The sequence below is a fragment of the Vulpes lagopus genome, chromosome 4 (genome assembly GCF_018345385.1).
Source record: "Vulpes lagopus strain Blue_001 chromosome 4, ASM1834538v1, whole genome shotgun sequence".
Taxonomy (NCBI): Eukaryota; Metazoa; Chordata; class Mammalia; order Carnivora; family Canidae; genus Vulpes; species Vulpes lagopus.
The window spans coordinates 121,754,753-121,765,243 of record NC_054827.1 but is presented as its reverse complement, the minus strand read 5'-3'; positions in this window follow the sequence as shown (position 1 = coordinate 121,765,243).

Genomic DNA, 10,491 nt, shown 5'->3' with positions numbered 1-10,491 from the left:
CCATAGCTCCCTCTGACATTATACCTTCTCCCCCCAGTGGGCATAGGTCCTGAGGGCAGTGAACACTCAGCAGCAGGGAGAGCAGAGGAGCAGCCTGCACAAGGACCCTTGGGGGCCATGGTGCCCAACGGCTCACCAGTGACCCACCCTTAGCCTGCCTGGAGGAATGACCCCTAATCCATCTCCCATGACCATTTCTTGACTGAGTGATGAAAATACACATTGCGTGGGGTTCGTATTTAGTTCCTGGTGGGCAGAGGCACTCAGGGCAGCTCACCTCCTGGCCAGGGCTCGGGGTCGTCTGACACCAAGGAAATCACCCCCACCCCTACCCCCACCAAACCAAGGAGACCTGACTGGGTGCTGTGCTCGCTGGGAACCTGGGCTGCCCCTCACGCAGACTACGTCCTTCACAAGAGGGCGCTCTGGGTCCCAGGGCGCCCAGGCTGTACCCTTAGCCTTGGCGGGGCCTTGAGGGGGTGCAGGTGGGTGTTCCACCACATGAGCGTCCACAAGGGGGCAATGTGGCCCAGTGCTCCCAGGGACCAGCCTCCCGCCCACCGCCAGAGCCTCTGGCAGGAACCAAAGTAGGTGTGAATCCCACCCTCACCCAGCACCTGAGCACTCACAACTGGACCCTGGGTGCCCAGGGGTCTCATCGCTGAGCCGCCTCCTGGCTGTTCCAGAGCACACAGCCTGTCCCTGCAGCCCGGAGCCCCTCTGTCCTTCACTCAACAACTGTGGGGGAGGCTGAAGTTCTCAGCCTAGGGGCCCGGGCCACATTCCCTCTGTGTTTACCACTCATGCAAACCACTCAGGGGAGCCGGAGACAGTAAACCCAGACCTGGCCTTCCAGGATGCTACGAGGTGTGTTTGCCAGTGGACAGGAAGCATGTCTATCTCATGGTTTAGAGCTCGATGTGTAGCTTTGAAATACTTAACCATGTGGCCGTGGCTCTCCCCAGGGAAGACCGTTGGAGATGCACCTGACATCCCCTCCCCTTAGCTGGGGGTGGGAAGCCAGAAGGTCCGGACAGCCAAAGTTCTTGCCAGTCCCTGGAGCTCAGGCAGGCTCCAGCAGCCCTGCGGGGTGGGACCCTCCTCACACTTTTGTCCTCCCCAGCCAGAGTGATGAGCAACCCTGGGGGATTATAGGGGGATCACAGGGCACTCCCCAACTCAGCTTGCCCTGCCCCTCCCTGCCCACCGCATCCGCTACATCTCCAAGAGCCCTTCTGGAAACATCATGTTTTTCTCCACCTCGCTCCATTTCCCAGGCACATTTAGTGCTAGGACATCTTTCCAAACCCTTTGGCCCCAGGGAGAGAATTCAGGAAGCTTCTGAGCCTTCTTATGGAAGCAGAGGAGCCAAGGTAGTCCTGCTTTGGGCCAAGAAGACAACTCAGGACCCTCAAGTTCCTCTTCCAGACCTGGGCAGCAAGAGTTTTCTAAGGGAGTGAGTAAGTCAGGACTCTTCTAAGGTTTGGAAGAAGAAATGAAAAAAATGAAAAATAAAATAAAATAAATAAATAAATAAATAATAAAAAAATTTAAAAATGGAAGAAGAAATGAGAAGCCCCAGTGGGGGCACCTAGATGCTGGGCACCTCTCTTGTGCTCCAGGGATTGGTGGGTATGGGGCATGGCAGCTGAGAACGGGCAGGGCAGGAAACCAGCACACCCCTGGAGGGACCCTTGACAAATACCTCCTCTCTCTCGTCCCAATGTTTTCATCTGTTCAATTGAGAGAAAGCATGCACAGTCCGCTCTTATTTATTAAACATATTTGTATCAAGCACCCACAGTGTGACTAGCATGTGCCTTGGTCCCTGCTCCTAGAGAGTTCACCCTATTTGGATGAGGGTAATGTGCCTATAAGCTGAAAATGACCTCACTTGTGAAGGTGGTGCCATTGGAGCTCCAGCCGGTCCCTTAGGCTATGTGGTTATGGTGGTTTCTGGATCTTGGCTCCTCCATTCCCTATGGGAACATTTTCTTCCTCCTAGGAGCCACCCTTCATCCCCCTACTTCATCCCCTCCCCGCCAACACATACACAAGGGACCATCTGTATTTCATTCCAAGACAGAGCCTTCTTCCTGACAATTAGCAAGGGTATGGCTGATATTTGGTAACAGCTGATAACCAAGCTGTTACCTGTCAACACAGGTCTTGGGTAACAGCTAAAGTGTCATCTGTGGGCAGCCTGGGTGGCTCAGCCGTTTAGCACCGCCGTCAGTCCAGATCGTGATCCTGAAGACCGGGGATTGAGTCCCATGTCGGGCTTCCTGCATGGAACTTGCTTCTCCCTCTACCTGTGTCTCTGCCTCTCTCTCTCTCTGTATCTCATGAGTAAATAAATGAAATCTCTAAAAAAAAAAAAAAAGTGTTGTCTGTGAGTTAAGATGTTCGACGTGAAAGTCTAATGCTGACTGGAGTTTGATGTTGTCTTTTGTTTTGGTTTTTGTTTTGGTTTTATGTATGAGGCTCCATGCCTGGCGTGGAGCCCAACATAGGGCTAGAATTCATGGCCTTGAGATCAAGACCTGAGCTGAGATCAAGAGTCAGATGCTCAACAGATGGAGCCCGCCAGGCATCCCTGGGGTTATTTTTAACATAGATTTTTGAAAACAGACTGCCAAGGAACCAAGGACAGATAAACCCAAAGAATGAAAGTCTTAGGGTGGCAAAGTAGGTCCCCAGCAGCCAGCTGGGCTCCTCGGGTGTTTGCTGAAGTCCTGCGAAAGTTCCTTCTTGATGTAAAGTTCCTTCAGCTGGGATGAGCCCAGGGAAAATGCAGTCCTCCCCCAGGGCATGAGGAAGTTGGATTTCGGAGGGATGGACTAACTCTAGCCTTGGTATCCACAGGACAGAGGCAGGGCTCCCCATATCCCCCTGACCCCAGGGCCTCCATGTCCCTCTGAAAGGCTCAGGAATTCATGGTCCCAGGGACTTCTAGATGTGGATGAAGTGGAGCTAAAATAAGCAGGGCTAGCTGGGAAAAAAAAACAGAGAACCAGATCTGTCTGTAGTGCCCACCTATAGCTGGGCCTCTAGATCTCCTACACTAGGCCATACACTGCAGGTTTCTTTGCTGGAGTGGACTGGACACAGGGCCTCTGAATCAGGGACCATCAGGCAGGAGGAGGTAGAGGCTGTAGCACTCATATGCACAATGCTGAAACCCCAGACCTGCCCTACCCCACCCTTAGTGCCAAGGACACTGGAAACCAGGTCTTTCCCTTCCAGGCAGGGTGGCAGAGGGATTTTCTCCAGGGCATCCAATCAGCCAGGAGATACCAGGGGCCATTTCCTGCCAGGTGACCCTGTGGCAAAATAGACAATCAACAAGCTCCATTCCCAAGTCCACTGTCCAGCCTGAACAGCCAGCCAGGATGACCAGACATCTGAGGGATACCTGTGACGTGGAAGATCAAGATGAAACAGAAGATGGCCCCTAGAAAGAAAGAGGTACTGGGCTGGAAGATGACTTAGAAAAACCGTCGTTAAAGTCCTCAGGAAGAAACAATCATAGTCATGAAACAAGAACAAGATTGAAAGGATCTACTGAGGGCAGCCCTGGTGGCGCGGTAGTTTAGTGCCGCCTGCAGCCTAGGGTATGATCCAGGAGACCCTGGATCGAGTCCCACGTCGGGCTCCCTGCATGGAGCCTGCTTCTCCCTCTGCCTGTGTCTCCGCCTCTCTCTCTCTTTCTCTCTCTGTGTCTCTCACAAAAAAATAAATAAAATCTTAAAAAAAAAAAAAAAAAAAAGGGATCCCTGGATGGTGCAGCGGTTTAGCGCCTGCCTTTGGCTCAGGGCACGATCCTGGAGACCCTGGATCGAATCCCACGTCGGGCTCCCGGCGCATGGAGCCTGCTTCTCCCTCTGCCTGTGTCTCTGCCTCTCTCTCTCTGTGTCTCTCATGAATAAATAAAATCTTTAAAAAAAAAAAAAAAAGTCCACCAAGTGCTGAGGGTTTCTCATTGGCTGAGTTGCTAGACAGTTGGTTTGTAGGAGATACAGTGTCCACTTACCTGGCTGGGGCCTGTAATCGATGACTCTGGGCCATCCAGGGTGCTTCTGTTAGAGCTCTGTAATGGACAATTCCTCCTACACTGGACACTGAGTGTTCTAGCTCCCCCGCCAATCTCCCCTTCTAGCATCCTGCATCCACAGCAGTGAGCTCTTTTTGTTAATTTTCACATTTCCGAAAGATAAGGTCTCAAAAAGTTTCTGTCCCAGCACCCTTTCCCTGGAAGCTGCTGGAAGGTGTGCTCCAGCAGACACAGAAGGAAGTCAAAAAAGAGGGATCAGGGGATCCTCAGCAGAGAGGACAAATTCAGGGAATGTACTGGGGCAGGCAGATCTGGGGTGAAGCCTGGGCCCAACATCCAGGCTGAGAAAGCAGAGTCTACTTTGAGTTGATTTAATACCTGATATGCCAGGATATCTTGAGGGAGATTTGGATATTTGGCAGAATTTCGTGTTCAATTAGTTATGAAAGATTAAACAACATAAAAAAAAGATGACATGAAGTTGAGAGAAACAAGAAGTAGAGCAAGAAAGGAAAGTTATTGGGACACATTATGTGGCTTAGATGTGGTTTATGTGCTAGCATGATGATGCCAGCCATGACTGTCGATCTGAACAAAATGATGGTGCAATGATATCAGAGTCAGGAAGTGGCAATAAAAGTGTGTTACTTGGGAATATGGAAGTGAAACTAAAAGAATGAGGTAAAAGTTGCCATGGAAAATGAGGGGTAGGGGACGGCTGTGTTCTGTAAGAAGCCCTTGTAAAAACTATGTAACTCTCTAAATCACATGCACATGTAACTCCAGTAACGAGTTGAAACTAAATTTAAAACATACATTCAAATGAGCTGCGTGCCCAATTTCATCTTGTTGGTAAACTGGCAGGATGTAAACGTGTGCCTCAAGACCAGCTCATTCGTGCAACCCTAGAAAGAGTGACTATAAATTCTCCTTATAATAAGTAAATACATGAAGGTGTAACAACAAAATGCTGCTTTTACCTGCTCCTATATATTGGGGTGCCAAGGAAGAGTTTGATGCCAGTAAGTAAAAAAATGCCTTCTCATGGTTCTCGTTTGTATTTATTCCTTGCTGGTGAGGTGGAATGTGTTTAAAGCTGTCTCAGTGGTAACACACAGTTCCCATTTTCAGCTAAAGGGAGAAACTTGTAAATAGCTCATAAAATTGCTTTTTATATTCATCCCTTGTTGATGCATGCATTTTGCACGTATTCCTCCCCAGCTTGTGGTTTTCCTTTCAATTTTATTTATGGCATTTCTTTTTCTTTTTTTTCTCTTTTTTTTCTTTTTTTTTTTTTAATTTTTATTTATTTATGATAGGCACACAGTGAGAGAGAGAGAGAGGCAGAGACACAGGCAGAGGGAGAAGCAGGCTCCATGCACCGGGAGCCTGATGTGGGATTCGATCCCGGGTCTCCAGGATCGCGCCCTGGGCCAAAGGCAGGCGCTAAACCACTGCGCCACCCAGGGATCCCCAAGGAAAGGGCTTTTTTTTTTTTTTTAAAGATTTTTATTTATTTATTCATGAGAGACACAGAGAGAGAGAGGCAGAGGGAAAAGCAGGCTGGCTCCATGCAGGGAGCCTGATGTGGGACTTGATCCCAGGTCTCCAGGATCAGGTTGTAGGCTGAAAAACCACTGAGCCACCTGGGGGCTACCTATTTATGGCATTTCTGATGTTCAGCTTTTTGGGGTCACTCTGATGTTGCCGTATCTGCTGGTTCTTTCCTTTATCCCCCAAAGCTGGTCCTTCTGCCTTTGGTGTTGTGCCTGGAGAGCCTGCCTCATCCAGAGTGTATAATCACCCCCATTCTCTTTCCATACATTTTTTTTTTAAGATTTTATTTACTTATTCATGAGAGGTAGAGAGAGAGAGAGGCAGAGACATAGACAGAGGGAGAAGCAGGCTCCCTGCAGGGAGCCCGATGTGGGGACTCGATCCCAGGACCCCAGGATCACACCCTGAGTCAAAGGCATATGTTCAACCCCTGAGCTACCCAGGTGCCCCTCATATCTATCTATCTATCTATCTATCTATCTATCTATCTATCTATCATCTTTCTTTCTTTCTTTCTTTCTTCTTTCTCTCTTTCTTTTTCTTTCTTTTTCTCTCTCACATGTTAAGCCTTTGATCTGGGTGGAACTTATTTTGGCTTAAGATGGAAGGTAGGATCTCTTTCTTTCTCTAATGGTTAGCCAGACATTCTAACACTATCTGTGAATGAGTTGAGATAAATACCACCCTTAACTTTTTGCAATATGAAACAGAAAAAAACCCAGCAACCTTGTATCTCTGTGTGGTTCTGTGGGAGCAGGCACACAGGTTCTGCAGCCAGACTTCCTGAGAGCACCGGGTTTTGTATCTGATAATGGGGCTCGGTGCCATCTGCAGTGGCTGCAGGATGAGTTGGAATAAGGGATGTGAGCAGGGGCTCCAGGAAGGCCTTGGTGCCCCCCTGACAGGGCCTGGTTCGGTTATGCCTCCAGTAACCCTCCTCCTCACTCCCCTCCTGGTCCTCCTTGCATGCTAACCTGGCTTCCCTGTGAGATAGTAGCCTTGTGGTCCTTGGAGTCCCTGGACTCTGCCCTTTGCCCCACCACCCCTCTCGCAACCAGTTCCACCTGGACACTGCTCAGAATACCACTGTGGATGGTCCATGTTCATCTTCTCCCAGTCCCACTACTGTGCAAGGCCAACCGAAAGGCAGTTTGGGCAGGGGGCTCAGAAGCCGTGCACCCTGGGCCTGAGCCATTCTAAGCTGCTGTGGTGGGCACTGGCTGGGGCTGAGCCTGGGGCCCAGGGGGCTCCGCCTCAGCCTGGGGGTGGGGGATGGGAACACACGCAGGCACCATGACATCAGTTTGGCTGACTGGCCAGGGGGTGGTGTACCCAGGCCAGCATCTGGGAGCCTTAGAGCTGCCCACCAATGTTGGGAGTGCCCCTGAGAGTGGGAGTTGAGGCCAGAGTCCACTCTTGAGAATGGATGACTGGAAAGGTGAAAGGAGTGATCCTCCATCCCCACCTTGGGGCAGGGGGCTGTAGGCTCTCCCAGAACCTGCGAGGGGCCCAGCTGGGCAGGAAGCTCTGGGAGCCTGGCTGGGCAATTCTCCCCTTCATTCTTGCTGAGTCAGGGCCTGGAGGGCAGCCCTTGGAGCCTGCCCAGGCTCACCTTTATTCCTCCCACCTCTGGTGGAGGAGAAAGGCTTCACTATTCCACCTCATCCCAGTGTCCACTGCTGGCAGAGGAGGGCTGGATGTCCCCTGACCCTGGATGGGCTGATAGGTGGGGCCTGCCAGGGGTTCCAGGAGGCCTTCCCATCCTGAGGGCCACAGCTTCCCCTTCCCAAGCCCCATGAGCTTCCCCTGCCAGGTCCCAGGGCCTTCCAGGAGGTCACGTGGATGGCAGGGTGTAGGAGCTTCAGAGGAGGGGTTGAAGAGGTGGAGAGAGAAGGCTCCATGTGTACAGACACCTACCTCTTCCACACTATGAAGGCCGGAAGTGGGACCCAGAATAGAATGGGCCACTTTCAAGTTCCAAATTGGGCTCCGGGGGCTGAGAGCAGGCGTGGTTGGATGCAAAAATAGAAACAAGAGTCTGTGCGTGGGCCCTACCTCCTCTACCGGTGGGGTTAGTGTCTTAAAATAGAATGTCTTAGTGGGGCCAGCCTGACACTGTTATTCTGTGGAAAGTTCACCCAAACAAACCCCTGGAAGGGCAAACAGCAGCCAATCTGGCCTTGGGGGACACTGTTGGTGGCTTCTGGCAGGGTGCAGCCCACTTGGGGAGTGCAGGTGGATGGGCAGGGAAGGCCCACAGCCCACAGCACTCCATTTTCCAGGAGAGCCCTCCGGGCTACCAGGGCCACTCGGTTCTGTCATCCCCAGAAAGGTTTCTCTGACTCTATCAACCTACACCCTGTCTCAGGCTGGCTGAGAAACGAGCACATGTGGACCCATAAGGCCATGCCAGGGCCCGGGGGGCAGCAGAGCAACATCCAGGCGCTCATCCTGGCAGCCCACCCAGAGGCCCACAGACAGTGCCACCTGCTGAGGGCAGCCTCTGAGCATGGCCCTGTTCTGGATGATTCTGGGGATACAGACCTGGCCAACAAGACCTCCCCCCAGGGTCCCTGCCTGGAGGGAGTGCGGGCCAGGAAGTCCAGTGAGCTCTATGCAATGGGGCAGGTGGGGGTTGAGATGTGGGTGGGTATCTGGACAGGAACTCTAGTGACTGGGACAGGGATACTGAGCTGGGTCCTCAGGACGGATGTAGGAGGCTGAGGAGGTAGTGGGGAAACCAGCTTGGGAGCTCTAGTTTGGAGTCTCAATGAGACTCCCCATCTCTTCCCAGCGCATAGGCATCTTGTAAGCCTCTGCTGCCTATACTGCCATCCTCCAGCCCTGGTTCTCACTCTACTGCTGTCCCCCTGTTTCCAGCAAAGGAAAAGACATCCCCACCTCCACCCAGGGCAAAGCAGTATGAGGGAGCACTGGAGGCCCTGCCGGAGGTTCAGAAATGGCCTGGAGCCAAAGGCAGACAGCTCCTGCCCAGCCTGTCCCCTTGTCAGGCACATACTGTGAATGAGTCCCCTGGAAGAGCCCAGCAATCAGCACACCCTCCCAGCATCACTGCCTCTTCCTCACCTGCTGGGCCATGTGGCCAGGGCCCTGCCCAGGGTGGCTCCAAATGTTCTCACCTGGGGGATAGGGGAATGGGGTGGACACTGGTTCCCCATGTTCCCGCCTAGGAGCTAAATTGCCAGAGGGTACAGTGCTACAGCCATCAGCCTTGGCCTGGCCCAGGAGTAAGCCTGCCAGGGTGTCCTGAACTGAACCCCCTTCCCACAGCCAACCTGGTGAGGCAGTACCTGGCATGACGATAGGGCCACTCCTGGGGCTGGGCTGGGAGAGGAGGCTGATGCTTCCAGGGTCCTCTGGATATGGGCACCCAGGTGAGCAGCTGCGTAAACCTGCCCTTTCCTGCTGCCCCTTGAGGCCTTCGTCTGCTCATCCATCAACCACTTATTGAGCATCTACTCTGTAACAGAAGGCACTGAAGCCCTGGGGAAGGAGGATGCCTGGTCCCAGCCTTGTAAGATGATACTCCAGGTGAGGTCCAACCACAATCAATAAAAATACATAGGGGTTTAGGGGAAGGGGAAGAAAAAAATATATATATACACATAAGGGTTCAGAGGAGGATGGGCAGGGAGAGAGCATAATGGTGGGCAGCTTTAAAAAGAGAAATGAGAAATGAGGAGAGAACTATCTAAGAATGTGGAGCTAAAACAGAGACTGAGGGAAGTGAGGAGGTGAGCCATACAGAAATCTGGGGTCAGAATCATCTAAGAAGGAACAGCAAGTGCAAAGGCCCTGGGGTGGGAATGTGCCTGGTGTGTGGGAGGCCCAACCTTCTTTACTGAGCTCTTTCCCCAGCAGCAGGAAGGCAGGAAGTGTGGCTCCTGGAGGTGGGCACTTGGGGGGAGAGGTGCTCAGAGAGAACAGAAGGGTTGTACAGGTCCATGCCCACAGTGAGAATTCAGGCATTTGCCCTGGGAAGCTCCAGAGTAGAGAGGGAACATGATCTAACTGGCATTGTGACTGAATCCCTCCGACATCGGATATTGCAAAGCAAGGACAGGAACAGGAGACGAGATGAGTGAGGATGGTATGGTAGGGTCTGAGAGGGGGCAGGATTCTAGGCAGACAGGGTAAGCACAGGCTGGAGATGGGGAGGGCAGAGGACATGAAGGGCTTGCTTTCGGATGTGTTAAACCTGAGATGCTTGGAGATATCCAGGCAGAGATGGTGAGTGGGCCTTGGATTGTGAGCCTGGCAAGTCTGTGCCAAGCCTGGTGGTCAGCACAGAGACTGGCACTGGTGACATGACTTTAGGCAGGGTCAGGGTTCATGCAGCTCCAAGGCTTTGGGAAGGGGGATGACCCCTGGGCTGGTGGCAGATCTTGCCCCCTCCCACTCCATCTTAATCTTATCAAAGTCCTGCCCCGCACCCCACCCCTAGACTGCAGCTGCTTTAGATGTGCTGGGCCCTGGCACAGCCCACCAAGTCAGCAGTCATGGCTACCCTCTTGATGGCTATGGCAGAGGGACTAGCCCTGCTCTTTGGCCCTCCCCCGCTGAGTGCAGTTCAGGAGTCACTTGTGTGCCTTTCATATGGTTGTGCTCTACGGTGGCCTGCCCCATCCTCCCCCTGGCCACCCAGAGCTCATTGCCTCATTCTGCTCACCTGCAGAGCCGGGCCAGCCTGCCTGCATACTTTCCCCAGCAGTTGAGAGCCTCCTTCTTACCTGTGACTGTCCTGCTGGCTCCTGTGGAAACCCCCTGAGGGCCCAGCTCCTCTGGCCTCTGCCTCCTGTACTCCCTGGCTTGACAGGCTGCTTTGAGCAGCGCTGAGGTCCAGCCAGGATGCCCTCTCT